This window comes from Glycine soja, chromosome 14, assembly GCF_004193775.1.
Source record: "Glycine soja cultivar W05 chromosome 14, ASM419377v2, whole genome shotgun sequence".
NCBI lineage: Eukaryota > Viridiplantae > Streptophyta > Magnoliopsida > Fabales > Fabaceae > Glycine > Glycine soja.
The window spans coordinates 9,190,715-9,195,770 of NC_041015.1; the positions used below are offsets into that span (position 1 = coordinate 9,190,715).

General features: G+C 30.5%; 1 pseudogene; it reads right to left on the bottom strand.

The window, feature by feature from the left end:
- Positions 1–1,680: 1,680 nt before the first annotated feature.
- LOC114384610 lies at positions 1,681–5,056 on the bottom strand (annotated as a pseudogene).

Here is a 5,056-nt window from a genome sequence, read left to right on the forward strand (position 1 = left end):
GTAATTCAAATTTCAAACCAACAAGCCACCGAGGCAAGTAGGGAATACATGACGATAATAACATAAAAACAAATTTCATAAATAATTGAAAAAAATTAATATTAAATTTTTTAATTTTTTAATTTTTTAATTTCGCGTTGGATTCACTTTGTATGTGATTTTTATAATGTTCATCACTTTTTTCATTCAGAATTCAATTGAATTCTATAAGTGAATATAATAAAATAATTTTTACTCTCCAATTAGTCAAAAAGATTAAAAATCATGTCCCATAAATAGAAAAGTATCATTATTTTAAAATAATTATTTTGACTCACTTTAAAATCATAAAAGACTAAAATAAAGTTTCTAAAGCATAAATAATCAAATTGAACAAAAATTAAAACATAAACTACCATGTAAATTTTTCAATCTTAAATACAATTTTTTTTACAATACTTGCTTCAGCTAAGAACTATCTCCTTTTTTTAATTTGTTTTTAAGAACGATTTTTTTTTGTTTATTTATCCACTAATTAAAATATTTAAGGCTTGAATTTCGTAGGATCCACAAAACTCAAAACTCACGTGTCTTTCTTTCTTCTGTTGAACCGTACAACTATAAGAGAAAACCCAGATTGAAGAAAAACGGAACATAGACCTTCTGCCGCAGCGGTGGGAGAGAGAAAAATACACGAATTTTATGGAACTCACTTAACAAGTGAAATGCAAATAACACGTGTCTTCAGAAAATAATTCAAATCATTCCAAATTAGACACATGAATTTAAAACATGCCGACCCACCGATAAATTAGAAAAATATGGTAATGTGCAATTGCTCTGCAAAAACTAGCTAATCAAATCAAATATGCTGATGCATGAGCCAGTTCCAAAGTAACCACACCGATTGCAAATCTATGCAATAACATTAATAACATATATGCAGTTCATTCCAATGATGAACAACCACCCCAATTACCAGTTGCATTTCTGAATGTCTGTTGCTACATTGACATTTATTTTGCAACCTATGTGGTGATATGAAGATGATGCTAACCTAGGAGAGAACACCATTCTATTAACTAACTATTGAGGTAAGTGGGCTTAATATCATAATATTTTATTAAGTTAAATATGTTTTAATTCCTTAAATTTATAATATTTTAAATTTTGGTTTCTCAATTAAAAATAGGTTCCTTTTAATCCTAAATTTATAAAAATATTGTTTTTAGTCCATCAATTTAATTACGAAAGACTAAATTTTTTTTTTAGTCTTTTAAATTCATTCTAGGGACTAAAAGTAATATTTTCTGAATTTGACATATTAAAAAGAATAAATTTTTATTTGGAGAACTGAAATAAAAATATCTCAAATTTAAGAAACTAAAAGCAAATTTAAGTCTGTTTCATTTAGAGGGAGGCCTCGTATCATATTAATTGTGCAGTTGTAAGCTTAAAATTATACAATGAGAGCATTGACATTTTGAGTAGGGGTACCATTGGAACTACATATGATATTATGCTTTAATTGACAGCACACCCTTCGTAGCAATCTATCTTGATCGAGTAGCCTCTATATTTTTCTTGAGTTAATTACTAGTAGTTACAGAAATGAATATGACAACGCTAAAAACAATCAAGTTATATACTATCTCCATTCTTATTTGTATATAAAAAAAAAAAAAAAGTTATAGTTTAATCTTATAAAAACAAATGGAGGTAATACTAATTAATACTAACATTGGAAATTAATGTACAAGAACATTGGAAAGGATCATGCCCAAATTGCGAGGGAAGACATCAATCCAGCCCCAAGGAAAAGCAGACAGTAACATATTATCTGAAGCCTAAAGTTACAAGGCATTTTCTTGCTAAGAAAATCTGCAGCTATTAAGTCCACTAAAGCCATATACACTAAAATCCCAGCTGATAAGGAGTCCAAGATGCCTTCAGTGATGAGTGCTCCTGGACTGTAAGGGTTAAAAACTGAAGCAACACCAAGTGGCGTTGTTAGTGCAAAAAAACATGACATTATTGTTGCTGATAAGGTTTTGAATTGAGTTTGGGAGATGCAACCACCTAGTACAAATCCCTCAAAGAACTGATGGAAGGATAATGCCACAATCAGGGCTTTCATGGTACAAGGGCTTTGTGAAACTCCTAGAGATAACCCAATTATCATCGAATGTGATACAATCCCAAGTTCCAATACCTACATACAAGTTGGATATCAGAAATTTGCATAATTTTTTATTTGTGTGCTATTATTAATCAACAATACTTTAAGCAATCTTCACGCTTCCTTTTTATTTCAAAAGTCTTACGGGCAATAGATACTAAATGAGAAGTGCTAAGAATATATCTTTATTTGGTTTAAATTTAAAAACGACAATAATGAGTCCATTTTCGAAGCCTCAAACAAAATTAGTTCAGCCCAACGATAATTGATTCTGTTTGACACGGCTTTGTCCATCCATTTTCCATTGTTTTCAAAAAGTAAACAAAAACGGGTGGACGTACTTTAGCACTCGATCCCCTTAAAGACCAAGCGATGCTTGCACGTAATGACCAATGAATAATTGGTGACAATGAATATGTTTGGTTTTTCTGTTTGGGGTGTTCCAAACTTAATTTAAATAGTAAACTCAATTTTGTAACATATTAACTTAATTATTCTTAAATATATGTTTGCACATTAAAATTTTGGTTGAAAAACCAATTTTGTAGAAACAAGATATTGGTTGATATTGTAAATTGGTGATGGAAAGTAGGTTATTTATAATTCTAAAAAAACATATGCAAATAAATTTCCAAATATCAATAAGAAAATCTGACGTAACATACAGTCTCTCTTCATCACCCAATCACACTCAACTTCAACAAATATTCAGAGAAACTATAACGAGTCCAATCATTATTGAACAGTTTTCATAAAATCACAAAAATTATTAAAATTAATGTATGATTTGGTTACGCAGTATGGTATGAAAGAAGAACAATTGAGAAATTTATTTGAATTAAAAATTATGTTTGATAAAATTAACTGAAAGTTAAGAAAGTTAGTTGAAAAATTAAAAATTAGTCAATTGAATCATAAGTATATAAGTATTTAATAATATTATATGTTAAAGTAGCTAAAAAATATAAAATTAAATAAATAATAAAATAATAAAATTCACCAAAAATAAAAAAGATTATAAAAGAAATCTAATAAATATTTAAGAAAAGATTAAATATAAAAAAGTTAATGTTTTAGAATGATTAAAAACACTAAAATTACTATAAAAAATTGATCACCAAACAATCAAATTAGAAATTGACTTAAATATCTTACTATAAAGAGTATGAAACTCACATTAAATAGTAAAAAAAAAATATTTTTCATCAATTTCATCAAAACCAAAAACTAATGGTAAGAAATTAAGTTTGTTTGAGTAGATATTAATAAAATTAATCTTAGTTGAAATTAATTTTAAAATAATATGATTAATGTTTAGATATTTTATTAAAAAAATTAGATTATAAATAAAATTTAGTATAAAATTTTAGATTAATATGAAAAACTATTCAAAGTTATTGATTCAATCTAAAATCATTTTTGAAATTTTCTTCTATAATTAAATATATAAAAATATATCGAAAATTAATTTTACACTCAAAAATTAATTTTTTAATATCAAATCAAACACTCCATGACATGACATAAGCAAAACAAGGGATATCATATTACCTGTGAAACGACGACGTGACGAACAACAGTATTTTCCACATCATCGCGGTGGTGAGAGTGGGAGTCTCTTCCCTCTTGCCCAACATCCACGATTCACGTTTCCAACAACGTCGCCTCGTCACTACCCTCATAATCAACAACCTTCCCATGCTCCACGCGTCCACGCGCCTCTCTGTACTCGTAATATTCCGTCGCCACAAAGTCAACGAAAAGAGTGAACAACGTCGACACCATGGCGAAGAAACCGGTGAAGGGAAACTTCGCCCACGCGCGCGAGTCTGTCCCCAAGCACGGATCCTTAAGCGCATCCCACGAGTCCCTCAGCATGTGCACGAACCCCGTCGCCAAAATCACCCCCGCCGCGAACGCCTTCGCCGCCGCGAAAACGTCGGCGTCCGACAGCAGAAACCGCCGCGATTTTCCAACCAGTGGGATCGCGATTCCCCTGAACCGCGGCATTGCTCCAACTCCGTTCTATCACAGCTCGAGCTCGTAAAGGATTCGCGTACAGACTTCAAATTAAGCGATTCTGTTTCAATAAAATAAAGTAAAATTAGAGTTGTTAACTTCATGCAGGGAAATGATCTGATCTGAATTTAATTTGTTTAGACTTTAGAATCCCTTTCAAGTGGATATATAAGATTGATTTAGTATCAGAAAAAAAAAATGAAGAGAGAAGAAAGAGTTCCTAATTTTTCAACTAATATTTCTAATAAAAATTAACAAATCAATATTTGCATCTACATGATTTTGAATAACAGTCTACAATCATAACTGTGTCTGTAACATCAAAACAAAATATTTTAACTTTCCGTATCATAATTACAATTGTGACCGTATTAGTCACATTTTTTGTTGTAATTGTAAGTAATATAAAATCATGTTTTTTCACTCACCATAATACAACTCCGTTTTAAGACCATGTTTGCCGATAAATATAAATCGCTTTGGAATTGTAAAAGTTGAATTAGAACTTCAATTCTCTAAGATTAACGACAAACGAACCCGAGAAGACGCGCGGGAGGGAGCAGAGATCCTGAGAATTGAAGAAGAATATAAGAATTGCAATTGAAGATGTAAATAATTGTTGAAAGCAGTGGAAAACGGGAAAAAAATAGAGCGAGAAGAAACCTCAATTAGAAACATGGAGAACACGGTGAACCAAAATAGAAATATTAAATCTGTTGTCTTATTTTCTATTTTTTGAGTTATAATTTAGTTTCGGGAAAAGGGAATTACGAAGATGTAGACTGTGTGGGCACTGAAATGAAGAAGAATAAAATGAGAAATGAGAATGTCGTCGTTAGGAAAGAACGAACGGAAGCAGAGAGATCAGAAAGTGGGCAA